The 12,936-nt window shown below is 37.3% G+C and overlaps 1 protein-coding gene and 1 pseudogene across 2 annotated transcripts in view; both read left to right on the forward strand.

The window, feature by feature from the left end:
• ZNF385B (zinc finger protein 385B) overlaps positions 1-12,936 on the forward strand; it is a 305,144-nt gene that overhangs the window by 21,224 nt on the left and 270,984 nt on the right. The gene's annotated exons all lie outside the window — the stretch shown is intronic.
• Positions 2,036-2,241, forward strand: LOC111749487 (U2 spliceosomal RNA; annotated as a pseudogene).

Raw genomic sequence — 12,936 nt, forward strand, 5'->3', positions numbered from 1 at the left:
GCCTTCTCTTTCCATCAGCAAATAACCCTTGTTGAAAAGATGTGCTGGTCATACTGCAGTTTGAAATAGAGGTGTTCAGAAGTGAACTACCAAGACATTTAGTGGAGTGTTTATCCTGTGCATGGCGGTAATGGAGGTGCAGGTGGGTTGGGGATGATGCCAATACATGTTTGCCCTTACGTGGTCTTGCCAGTGGAACTGAAAACACCTCTGCAATCTTGAATTTCCTGTTTTTATTCTTGTTAATCCTTGGATCTTTGCCTAGGCTAAATGACTACACATGATTAAGGATTCAAGATAAATTGTTATTATTGAAATGCAGGGATATAATATGTGCTATTTAATTAGAAGGTTTACTGGTTTTAAATGAAGCATAATACTTAAATAACTCATTTTTCTTCTCTTCTTTGGGAAAGTCATACCACAAGTTATTGTCAGATTGTCAGGGGGACTTTGCTTTAAATTTTGACTTACAAATAAGTGTCTCCTATTTTTCACCTCCCCAAAGCCCACGACACAAATTGTGTTTGTTGGTTGCAAATGAGAAGGTTAGAAGGGCATAGAGATTTTCTCCTTGAAATCCCTGATGATATAATGTGTTTAGTAAATGAAAGCCTTTCAAGTTCAGAATGTCAGTGTTCTCTCAGAATGGTGTAAGTTGTCATAGTCTAGATCGTAGAAAATTCACTTGGGGGAAGTGAGGGATAATCTGGCATATCTGTCTTAGCAGCAGTTTCTCCTTCATAAGAAATAAAAAAAAAAAATTAGGATCTAGAAAATTGTTATCAGGATGTGAATCTCACGAATCTTAGTGATTTACCTGCATCTTTTCATTTTTCTATCAAGGCACAGCAGTTCTGACTTGTTCTTCAGCAAATTTTAAAAGCAATTATTTATGATTTATAGCAGAGGTACCTGATTGCAGTGTAAAAGTACTGTCTGAGTTCACTGGGCTTTCCTGTTGTATACATTCAATAATTAGTTTGGACTATTTATAGAGAGTTTGTCATTTGTTTTGAGGTATGTTGCTGAGGTGATTGTTTTTTGTCAAGAAAGTGGATTCTTGTCTTGAAGCTTTATATTTCTTTAGCCTTTTCCCTGACTTTCGGGTCCTACTTCCCATTTATGAAGTAGGAAGTTCTAGTTCTAGGGTTGTCTGATGTAGCAAATAAAAATACTGGATTCCCAATTAAATTTGAATTTTTGCTAAACATTGAGTGACTTTTTAGTATAAGTATGTTCCATGCAATATATGGGACATACTTACACTAAAAATTATTACTTGTTTATCTGAAATTCATATTTACCTGGGTGTCCTGTATTTTATCCAGCAACCGTATGTAATTTTTAAATAAGGCGAGTCTCCTATAATAGTCTAGAAAGTTGGTTCTACCAAAGCCGTAATGGAGGCTTCATATTTCTGTAAAAACTGTAGGTTTCTACTGTTAGGATTTATACCTGAAAACATTTATGGTAAGAAAGTTATCATTTGAGAAACTTAAAGTGGTATGAAAAACATAGGATTAGTGCAGTAGAAATTGTGAGCTGTTCTTGTTAGGTGCTGTTGAGTAGGTTCCAAGTTATAGCGACCCTGCGTACAACAGAAAGAAGTGCTGCCAAGTCCTGCGCCATCTTCACAATCATTATTATGCCTGAACCCATTGTTGCAGCCACTATGTCAGTCCGTCTCGGTGAGGGTCTTCCTCTTTTTCACTGACCCTCTACTGTTCCAAGCATGATGTGGGACTGGGTCCTCCTAATAACATGTTCAAAATACATGAGACGATGTTCCGCCATCCATGCTTCTAAAGAGCATTCTGGCTGTACTTCTTCCAAGACAGATGAAATCCACCTGTAATTACTAAAACAATAAAGGCAGCATGTTAAATAATAGCAGTCAGAAACATTTTAAAGGAGCCCTGGTGGGGCAATGGTTAAGTGCTCGGCTGCTATCTAAAAGGTTGGTGGTTCAAACCTACCCAACAGCTCTGTGGGAGAAAGATGTGGCAATCCACTCCCATAAAGAGTATAGCCTATTACTTCTTGACCTTTGGGCTAAGATCAAGTATAGTATCTGTTCTTAACAGTTTAATATTTGATACGTCTAATTTTTTTTTTCCCTCTATCTAAGGACAACATATTAAATGGATTTTTGGAATTGGGAGATGGAATAGGAGCTGGGTCTGTCCACTCTACTCATCGACCTGGTATTGCAGTACTTCCAGGAACAGTGCACCACCTTTTGGGGGAAACTAGTTTGTCAAAATAAAAGAACTCATTGCTCTTAAGAGGTTTTAAAAAAAAGAGTACAGCCTAGAAAACCCTGTGGGGCAAGCCTACTCTGTCACATGGAGTCACTATGAGTCAGAATTGACTCAACGTCAACTAACAACAACAGAAACATTTTAAATAAATAATGATGAGTATTGTACAACTAATTTTCAATTGTTATCCCTTGGCAACTAGGATATTTTCAGGATTTTCCTTCCCTAGCAGGTTTGAGATGTTTATATATTAATTTTGTTTTGTTGTAGTTAAGATACATAATATGAGGTCCCTCCCTCAGTCCCCACCGCGCCCCCTCCAACCTCTCCATCTCATCTTTATTCAAATGTTCATTGTATTTTCTATATTAGGACTCAACTTTTTTGACTGCCACCTCCTAGGTTTCTCACAGAGGATGAGTAACTTGCAAACTTGAATTATGAGAAAATCTCTGGGGTATTTTAATGATTCAACTCACCATAACTGAGTCAAATAGACTAGAGATACTGTTTATTGTGTAACTACTACACACCTCAATACTGTGTCAAAATATTTAGAGGCAAGATTTATTGAATTCTTATATTACTGTAATCCCCATTGTACATATGTCAAGGTAGTTACCTAAAACCCTGTTCCAACCCAGAGCTACCCCAATTCTGATTGCACCAGAACAGAAGCAGAGCATTCCATCCTGGCTCTGAATGTACCTCGTATTGATCTGGGCTACCTCCCCACAGGAGAATAAAGGAGTCCTGTTCTGAGGCTCATCTTCCTTCATCTCATCTAAGGCTATATTGCAAAATTGTCTTCGCTTATTCAACCTTCTGCATGACCTTTCTTCTTTGTTTCCATGTCTCAATTCCATACCCCTTCCCCTGTTTTTGGTTGAGGAGCAGGAGGGACTAGACATCTGTGTGTAATTTATTCTGCAAAATGAACAAAAAGTATATAGAAACGAACCACATATACTTTACCAGAATTTTGTGTTAGGCGACCTTGCAGTTGATTAGTGAATAATGTAGAGGAGATGTTTGTAGTAATTTCTTTAACCTTTTTATACCAGATCTAAAATGCTACCTCAGTTCTTCCTCTCAGTCAGTTACGTACCATGCAAAACCTATTTTGAGCCTCAGCTGGTCAGCTGAATGTGAGATCAATTCACCCGAGTTTTGGAAATGAATTAACTCTTCCGTTCCAATAAAGTACTGCTCAACAAACCATATCTTTAAAAAAAAAAATGGCACTTCCAGTGATCTAGTTCATTTCTCCATTTCTATTGTCTTTTAGGACTAAATTATAATTTACTTTCATTTTTATCATGCCTGTTAACAGTATACAATTGTTTCAATCTGATTATTTTGGGTTTAAATGATATTATTATTTTTTTGCCTCCCCTCATCCACCTTTTTCCACTTTTGCCTAGTCAGAAATGTTACTATATTATCCATTACTTCTTCTAATTTTTTAATAGGATATTGATGGCTTTTTTTCTGGCATTCCAACCATGTTCTTTGGGAGGAGATTCTGATTGCTCTCTACCTTGAACATCGCTCTAGCCTCCATGTCAGCTCCAGCATTCTCCTACTTAATTCAATCCTGTTTGGCTGTGTTGGTGTGTTTATTATGGTAAAATCCCAGTGGGAATCCACTATCTAAATTTCAATCACTAAATATCTTCCAAAAATATTTGCCTTTGAAATCATTCTCAATTTTTTGGAAAAGTCACTAGTAATTACTTGCAGTAAGTTAAAGTTACAAGTAGTTTGAAGGGACCTCTTCTTTTAATTTCCTAGAAGGTGAAGTTTCTCAATATCTATATTTTGACAAATAGCAACTGAGTAGTAAATAGACGCCTCTCATAGGGGCACCTGTGCAGTCAGAAGTGAGGAGCATTCTGTTTCCTGATTAGTAGAAGGAATCTCCAACACTACTGGGATATTTAGCCAAACGTCTCTTTGTGGATATTTCAAGACTGGTTTGTGAATTTCACTTGAAGATCTGGAGTAATGCTTGTTCAATTTTTTCTCTGATTCACTCTCTGGCAGTGTTTGGTTTTTTAGAAAATAATGGAGGGAACAGCTTTACATCTAGAACCCTTCTGCTTCTTCCACTAAGTTAAAGGGGGATTTCTTTATTTAAGAATCTTCTGGGTGCTGGGAAATCTTTTGGATCTGAACTTTGAAGACATTTAAAAATACCTAGTGGTAAGTTTTTTTTTTTTTTTAGTGGTAAGCAGATTCAGAAATAACTCCACAGGGACTTATTTTTCTGACATTTTCCCCTACATTATGTATTTTTATTATTGTACAATGGATCATGCTGTATTTGTCATAGATTAGTTAACTCTTGACCAACTGGAGCTTTTGGGTTTTATATAATTTAGGTACACAACTGCTTTTGTGTAATTTAAGGGAAGTAACGAGTGGATTCCCCTATATGGAGAAATAGTATAAACCCACCCACTGCCATAGAGTCGATTCCGACTCATAGCGACCCTATAGAACAGAGTAGAACTGCCCGATAGAGTTTCCAAGGAGCGCCTCGTGGATTCGAACTACTGACCTCTTGGTTAGCAGCTGTAGCACTTAACCACTACACCACCAGGGTTTCTAGTAATAGTATAGAAAAATGTATAAACTCAGTTAATCCTCATAACATCCCTATAAATAAGTATTATTATTGTCCCCATTTTGCAGGTAGGAAACATGCGTACAGAGAGGTTAGGTGACTTGCCCAAACTCATCCAGCTAGCTGAACTGGGATATGAACCCAGGTAGTAAGTTTCCAGAATCCATATTTGTTCTCTGTAAGACATTTGACAAAATATTTGTTGATATGATTTGTGAACAAAATAGAAAACTGTGGAATGATAATATAATTTCATGGGTTCTTAACTGGTTGAATGCCTGTACCCAAAGTGTACCTGGCCAACAAATAACCTAAGGTGAGACTCCAGGACTCTGCAATGACTTGGTGAGAACATTGATGACTTAATCATTAGGTTGATAGATGATAATTAAGCTGGGGTATTAAATACATAGGAAGACATAATTAATATAAATCCTAGAACACATCATATAGCAAATAAATCAGAATATCTGGGTATGACCCAGCTATCAATATTTTTAAAGCTCCCAAGGTGATCCTAACATGCAGCCTAGGTTAAAATCATTGTCCTAAAAAGGTGGACTGACTCCAACATGGCCAATGTCAACTACTCTAGATGGGAGAGAAGGAAAAAAAGACATAGGAATATTAGTTGCAAATAAACTCACATATGAGTCAAAAACATGATATGCTTCCCCCTGCCCCACAATCTTATGGTATTTGTTGTTGTTACTGTTTTTTTAGTTGCCATGGAGTCAGCTCCAGTATCTCAGATAGTGTTGTAGAAATAGAGTATATATAACAATGAAAACTGTAGTCCTGTTCTTTGATTGACCAGTCAGAGCATGCTTGGAATTTGAGAGAAATGTAGAGGACCTTAGGTGTTTTTATTTGAGAAACCGGCATGGCCAAGGTACACTTAGTACCTTTGTCCAGGAGAAGAGATTATTAAGGGATTTATTATATGTAATAGCTGAATTATACTTTTTCAAAAAAAGCTCTCAGATAAAATTAAGATCAGTGAGTAGACTTTTCAGGAAGACAGACTCCCGCTTAATAAAAAACTTCCCAACAGTGCTGTCTGAAGATGAAGGGACTTTCTGGGATGAAGTATGCATTTCTCATTGGTGGTATGGAAGCAAAAGGCAGATTGTTATTTAAGTGTGTGATAAAGTAGGTTGAGAGTTGAATGGATGGCTAAACTAGATGATCTTCCAACTTCAGAGTATGATTTTATAAGCATGTTAAATGAAAAGGTTAAACATTGGTGATCATTTGTTCATAACATTACTTCTGCATCTAGAAACAGCAGAGCAGGATGGTTATGACAGCAGTTTCTGTGGGGCTCAAATACCAGCTCCACCACAATTTAGCTGCAAGACCATGAGCAAACTACTTCATTTTCGATGTTCTTAGTTTCCTTATTGCTAAAACAAGAATAATGATAGAGTCCACTGCATGGATTTGTTGTAAAGGTTAAGTGAGAATACTGTATATAAAGCTCTTTTCATGGAATGCTCAGAGAAAATGGGTGGAATATGATACAAGAAATTATCATGGTAAAAACCATAGGGTTGCCAAATGGTTTTATGGTTTAGCATGTAGTAAATAATAAATGTAGCCCATTATTATTTTCCAGTTATTTTTCATTATGTCTATCTTCTTGTTAAGGTTTCAAGGAGATAGATATAATCTATAATAGATAAGGCTGAGAGATAAAACATAATATAGGTAAATATTGACAGGAGATATGGTGCGGAAGCTTAGGAAACCCAAGTGAGGGTGGTACAGCCAGGGAGCTTGGGAGTAGGTAGAGGCCACATAAAGAACTTGGCCTGGGTGTGAAAGGGAGTTTCTGAAAGGGTGTTTGGAGATTCTTACTGCTTTCAACTCTTGATCCATTTTTTTCCATCTATTGTTTCAGTTTGTCCTTGCCATTATTCTGGGAAATAGAGCAAGTAGTATTTGCTCATTTTACTGATGATATATCAAAATCAACACAAAGGTGAGTAATTTGCCAAAGAGTAGAACTGGAAGCGTAACCTAGACCTCTTGAGCTCCCTACTCAACAGTTTCTATGACATCACACCATCTTCTTCTGCTGTAGTTCTATGTGCAGCCCAGTTTTGGTGTTTACATTTGGATGAAGAGATAGCAGTGGAGACTACAAACAATGCAATGAAGTTTGGAAATGAAGGCAACATGTGAAAAGGGAATGTGGTCAGTGAGTAGAATTTGTTCCTGGGATAAAGTTTTAAAGCTTTCCAGTTGAGAGGGAGACAGTGTTTAAGGAAGGTTAGATTGAGGATTAAAAGCTCCAATAGGAGCCTCATCAGTCAATGATCTTAACATGATTATTACATCTTATTACTATCTCAATACTGAAAGTGCTTTCTGTGTAATATAATTAACTATCCGTGATACAAGCTTCGTGTATAGCAATAGTTAATAAGAGCCACCATACGTTAAAAGTTTAACAGTTCTGTAAGTTGGGGAAAAAATAAGGGCAGGATGATGAAGTTTGGGCTTTGAATTTGTTCATCTAAAGAACAGCTAAAAACATCTGGAAAAATGAATGAAGAAAAAATATTTTGTTATTGAATGTTTTTAGACAAAGCTGTAAGTCCCCAAAACGTGTATCAAACAAGAGAGGAGAGTTTTTTTTTTTTTTTAATTATTCTGCACTTATTCCAATAAATATAGATTGTAAGTATAGATGAGTTGGTAAAAATAATTCTTCACCTAATCAGAACTTTTAATTACTAGCTGTAAGTGCCACAATCATGCTTCTTGCTGACCAAGGCATTATGTATTTTCCTTATCACATTTAAATATGTTTGTAAAATTAAAAAAACTAAATTAATAGGATAAGTAAGGTATATTTATGGAACAAGCTTTTTATCCAGATTTAACTACTTCTATATCCAGACAGTACAAATATTCTATTCTGACACTTCTCACACTGTATATTAATTATTTTTTGATATTATCTTTCTCTCTTCCTAGACCTTGAGAACACAGTTTGTGTCCTGATCCCCTTTAAATATGTGCCTCTCAATACAATGCCTGGCACATTGTAGGCGATGCACCTAAAACACTAACTAAAGTATAGGATACTTGCATATAGGATTTGTGAATAATTGTGCAGAACTCAATAAATTTGTTGATATTGCTACTCATAAAAAGATTCATTCTTTAATAAATACTACAGTGAGAAACTATTTTTCTTAACTATGAAATGGGCAAAAGTCAACTGTATGATAAGACAATAAGTTAGCAAGTGTGTGGGCACAGGGACACTCGTATATTGTGGGATGGAGTGTAAATTGGTTCACGTCTTTGCAGGGTGGTTTGGCAGTAACTATCCAAACTTAAAATGTGCATAACTGACCCAGCAATTCTACTACTCCAGATTTAGTCAACATATATGCTTGCATATTTTCACAAAGATACATATGTCAGTAAATTTTCTTGCATGTGTGTATATACGTATACATTCAGAATTTTATTGCGATGGTAAAAATTATGGTTCATCCAGACAGTATGATTATTATATAGTAATTTAAAATAAGGCATATCGGAAGAAACTAATATGGAACAATGTATAAGATATAAGTAAAACAAGCAATATATAGGTCTATGTATTTTGTGTAAAAGATATATGTGTGTGTTTGTATGTTTTGTTGTTGTCAGGTGCCATTGAGTTGATATTTGACTCATGGCGACTTTATGTAACCAAGTAGAACTTTCCCATAAGGTTTTCTTGGCTGTAATCTTTACAGATGCAGATCACCAGGTTTATATGTGTATATACATGTATAGATATACAGAGAGAGGGAGGGGAAATGTGGGGGAGAAGAAAGAATGAATGAATGAATTTATTTCATAAAGGGACTGGGGACTACGTACTTTTAATTATACCCTTTTGTACTGTTTGAAATAGATATATAGTCTTATATGCTTTTTGTACTTTTGAATTTTTTTAATATATACCTGTTTTACTTTTGAAAATAAATATTTTCATATAAAAAAGGAAATGCAAGAGGAAAGAAGTGGCAAGAAAATGGAGAGAATGTGATGTGATCAGAATTTATTACAGTAGAAGCTGTAGAGTTGCCAGTTGATGATTTTATGGTTTCCAGCAACAGTTAATGGATGGGAAAAGGCATAGGGCAGAAGCCAGAACCCAGCCAACAGGTCACTGGGTGATAATCCATCCTGTTGCCCTTTGTCCTCCCAAGTGTCTCCTCCCTACAAGCTCAAGGTGAAAACTGGTGTCTAGTCAAGTCCTGAGCAGGTGTTGCATTGACCCCATTATGACTATTCCCAGTGTCCTGCCTTAGCCTGCCTGATGGTACATGTTTAACTTTCAGTACTTCCTGGAAATACACTCCTCAAATATGCAGAGTTGTACAGTCACTGTTATATGTTCCTTCCATATAATATTTCCATTTGTCTTACTTTCAAATATCCATGTAAAATACAGGGACCTTAGGGGACTTCAGCTTTGTGATGGAAATGAAAACATCTGAAGTACCACAGTAGAAGTCACACTACCATATTAAAAGAAAAGGGAGAAAGACTGGGGACCACATTAATAATAATAAGGCATGTCTTAAATCCACACATGTGACAGCATTCAGTGCTGCACTGAGGTTTTCTGTCGTGCAGTGGGTTTGTTTTTAAATCTTACACATATAGTTCTCTGTTGGAGAACCTCAGCATTGGGTGATTTTACCTTTGAGGTTGTAATACAAAGTTTTGATGAGATGATAGGCATTTTCTCATTAATTCTCTTCCTTCCAAGGGTTTAATGCTGAGTTTGAATGCGAATTTAACTTGTTTTTTTTTTGTTTAATAAGGTCAAAATCCCATCTGAACTCTAATGGGAGTGAGTTTATCATATATTCAGTCAGCTTGTACAACTGTGGTGTGAAGGACTTGATTAATAACAATGATCAGCTATCGATTAAGTGGTTATTTTCCTTCTGTCTCCTAATTGGTCTAAATTGGATGGACTACTGCTCTTTAAAATATGCTCATGTTTCATTCAGGTAGCTAACAGATACATGAGGAAACTCTCTCAATCACTAGTTATTAGAGAAATGCAAATCAAAACTACAATGAGATTCCATCTCTGGCATTAATCCAAAAAACACAAAATAATAAATGCCACAGAGGTTGTGGAGAGACTGGAACACATATACACTGCTAGTGGGAATGTCAAATGGTACAACCACTTTGGAAATCGATTTGGTGCTTCCTTCAAAAGCTAGAAATAGAACTACCATATGATCCAGCAATCCCACTCCTTGGAACATATCCTAGAGAAATAAGAGCCTTTACACGAACAGATATACACACACCCATGTTCACTGCAGCACTGTTTACAATAGCAAAAAGATGGAAGCAACCAAGGTGCCCACCAACGGATGAATGGATAAATAAATTGTGGTATATTCACACAATGGAATACTAAGCATCGATAAAGAACAATGATGAATCTGTGAAACATTTCATAACATGGAGGAATCTGGAAAGCATTATGCTGAGTGAAATTAGCGAGTTGCAAAAGGACAAATATTGTATGAGACCACTATTGCCAGAACACGAAAAATAGTTTCAACAGAGAAGAAAATATTCTTTGATGGTTATGAGAGTGGGGAGGGAGGGAGGGAGAGGGGTTTTCACTAATTAGACAGTAGATAAGAACTATTTTACGTGAGGGGAAAGATAACACACAAGACAGGAGAGGTCAGGACAACTGGACTAAACGAAAAGCAAAGAAGTTTCCTGAATAAACTGAATGCTTCGAAGGCCAGCGTAGCAGGGGCGGGGGTTTGGGAGCCATGGTTTCAGGGGCATAATAAAAGTCAATTGGCATAATAAAATCTATTAAGAAAACATTCTGTGTCCCACTTTGGAGAGGGGCATCTGATATCTTAAGTGCTAGCAAGTGGCCATCTAAGATGCACCAATTGGTCTCAACCCAATGAAGAAGAATGAAGAACACCAAGGACACAAGGTAACTATGAGCTCAAGAGACAGAAAGAACCACATAAACCAGAGACTACATCAGCCAGAGACCAGAGAAACTAGATGGTGCCCGGCTACAACCGATGACTTCCCTGACATAACAGAGAACTCCTGAGGGAGCAGGAGAGCAGTGGGATGCAGACCTCAAATTCTCATAAAAAGACCAGACTTAATGTTCTGACTGAGACTAGAAGGACCCCAGAGGTCATGGTCTCCAGACCTTCTGTTAGCCCAAGACAAGAGCCATTCCTAAAGCCAACTCTTCAGACAGGGATTGGACTGGACTATGGAATAGAAAATGATACTGGTGAAGAGAGAGCTTCTTGGATCAAGTAGACACATGAGACTATGTGGGCAGCTCCTGTCTGGAGAAGAGATGAGAGGGCGGAGGGGGTCAGAAGCTGGCCAAATGGACACGAAAATAGAGAGTGGAGGGAATGAGTGTGCTGTCTCATTAGAGGGAGAGCAACTATATAGCAAGGTGTATATAAGTTTTTATATAAGAGACTGACTTGGTGTGTAAATTTTCACTTAAAGCACAATAAAAATTAAAAAAAAAATGCTCATCTTTGCATTTGAAGGAAACTCTAGTGGCATAGTGGTTAAGAGCTATGGCTGATAACAAAATGGTCAGCGGTTCAGATCTACCTGGCGCCCCTTGGAAACCATATAGGGCAGTTCTACTCTGTCCTACAGGGTTCCTGTGAGTCAGAATCAACTTGGCAGCAGTGGGTTTGGATTTTTTGGTTTATAAGTGACTTGTCTTCCCAAGATTAAGAGTAAATTTGTGGTTTTTAATCTATACGGAGCCAACTAGATGGTGAGAAAACCATGATATTAGTCTCATCACCAACGTGCTCTAACTGTCTGAGCTAACTGGACACAGATGCTGGTGGCTTAATACTAATATTTTATGTATTTCTATCTTCCTTGGTCTCATAAAAACGACAGCAAAAACAGCAGGGAAAGCTACCTCACCAAATTCTCCATGTTAGACAGTTTTACTAGGTTCAAAGAAATCTCCAAGAATTACCACAGAGAATATAATACCCAATCTGCAAAGGCTGAACACTTGTGCAGGAAAGAGACCCCAATCTGAACAAAAACACTTCTTCTCTCTGATAGGCATTAGTTCTTTGTATAAAGATCAGTGCCAAATGGTGATCTGTTATACAGTATGTCTGGAGGATAGGGTGGTTATGAGGAACTTCTGGAAGCAAAGTTGGCAGAGCAGGTAAGCTAGTCATGAAGAGCCTGGAATGCAAGTCTCAAGTAGTGTTTCCGGGCCTGGCTGCACATCAGAATCAGTTGAGGACTTTTGAAATAGTACCCATGCCCAGGCTCCACCTTATTTATTCAGTTAAATAAGAACCACTGGTATGGGTGTTTTTAAAAGCTCTCCGGTTGGTTCTAAGCCACCTTTGAGACTCACTGGTTAGTACTGTGCAGGTAGGGTTGTTATGAGTCGGAATCAACTCTACCCCAATGGGTTTGGTTTTGTTTTGGTCTGGTGCAAATAGTGGAGAGTCATTGAAAGAAGCGCTGTAAATGAATTGATTGTGAAGGAACTATTGAGCCAGATAATAGGGCACAGTGGCAAAGAGTTTGTGATTTGCCATCAGGTAGCCACAGGTTCAGTGCCTGTGCCTATCGCTTATGAGCTGCTTCAGAAAATTCTCTAACCTCTCTAAATTTAGTTTGCTCATCTGAAAATGTACCCTGTAGGGAAGGAATAATGAACAAATGAGGTTACATATGCTACAGACCTTTGTAGAATGCTTAAAAACATGGTAACTGTAAAAAATAAAAGCACAGGCACACACTTCTGAGTTTGCAGTCTTATGCAAAACGGGAACAACCCTGGCCAGATGTGAACAGTACAGATTGAAGGTCAACACATGCACATTTTGCTTAAAGATATAGAAGAATTTTGGCTGGCTAAATGCATATTGCTGGAAATTCAATCCATCTTAACTAGTAACTTCCATAATAATATCTGAGTTACATTTTTATAGTAAAAAAAAAAAA

This window comes from Loxodonta africana, chromosome 6 (genome assembly GCF_030014295.1).
Source record: "Loxodonta africana isolate mLoxAfr1 chromosome 6, mLoxAfr1.hap2, whole genome shotgun sequence".
NCBI lineage: Eukaryota > Metazoa > Chordata > Mammalia > Proboscidea > Elephantidae > Loxodonta > Loxodonta africana.